The sequence below is a fragment of the Mus pahari genome, chromosome 19 (assembly GCF_900095145.1).
Source record: "Mus pahari chromosome 19, PAHARI_EIJ_v1.1, whole genome shotgun sequence".
Classification (NCBI taxonomy): Eukaryota; Metazoa; Chordata; class Mammalia; order Rodentia; family Muridae; genus Mus; species Mus pahari.
In genome coordinates this window covers 57,455,381-57,456,530 of record NC_034608.1, presented here as the reverse complement: position 1 = coordinate 57,456,530, position 1,150 = coordinate 57,455,381, and positions in this window count along the sequence as shown.

The window sequence follows — 1,150 nt, the reverse complement described above, 5'->3', positions numbered from 1 at the left end:
CACAGGGGAACACCAGGGCCAAGAAGTGGGAGTGAGTGGGCAGGGGAGCAGGGTGGAGGGAGGGTGTAGGGGACATTCAGGATAGCATTTGAAATGTAAATGAAGAAAATATCTAATAAAATAAGTTTAAAAAATTAATCTTTTTCTGCTTTTTTTTTTTTCTTTTGACTGAGACCATGTCACGGTTTTGCAATAGCTTTGAATCCCGTGGTGTTTTCCCTACAAATTTTCCTGTGTTCTGTCACTTGGCCTCTTGCTGGGATTTCTTTACATTGGCCATTAATCAAGAATTGCCCGGGACTCCACCCAACCTCGTGCTGGTCTATGCTTCCTTCAGCCAGAATTCATGCTGAGTCCGTATCTGCTGGAAAATGTCTCGGTCTCCTCAATCCAAAATAACTTCCAAAATTTACCACCGCGTTTTAAGAACTTGGAGCTAAGCTTTAGAAAAGAGCTTACCTTATATATGACTTCTCTTTCTCCTCAGCACTGATCGAGGGCCTCACCCCCTAGCCACACCCAGTAGACCCCCCCCCCCCCGAGCTCCCAAACACATCCTACCGCCTCCACTGCGTTTTGAAGTATGTCTATCCTCTCTTTGGTTTCTGTGATCTCTTAGTTTATCTCGTACAAGCCTGATAACTTCTTTTTTTTTTTTTAATTAGATATTTTCTTTATTTACAATTCAAATGTTTTTCCCTTTCCTGATCCCCCCCAAGCCCCTTATCCCATCTCCCTTCCTCCTGCTTTTATGAGGGTCTACCTCCACCCATCCACCTACTCCTTCCTCCCCGCCCTGGCATTCCTCTACCCTGGGGCATTGAGCCTTCACTGGACCAAGGGCCTCTTCTCCTATTGATGCCCAACAAGGCCATCCTCTGCTACATATATGGCTGGAGCTATTGGTCCCTCCACGTGCACTCTCCTTGGTTTGTGGTTTAGACCCTGGGGGTCTGGTTGGTTAATATTGTTGTTCTTCCTATGGGGTTGCAAACCCCTTCAGCTCTTCAGTCCTTTCTCTAACTCCTCCATTGGGGACCCCATGATCCCCATGGTGGTTGGCTGTGAGCATCCGCCTCTGTATTTGTCAGGCTCTGGCAGAGCCTCTCAGAAACCTGATAACTTTTTGTTCTGTGTGTTGGCCTCACAC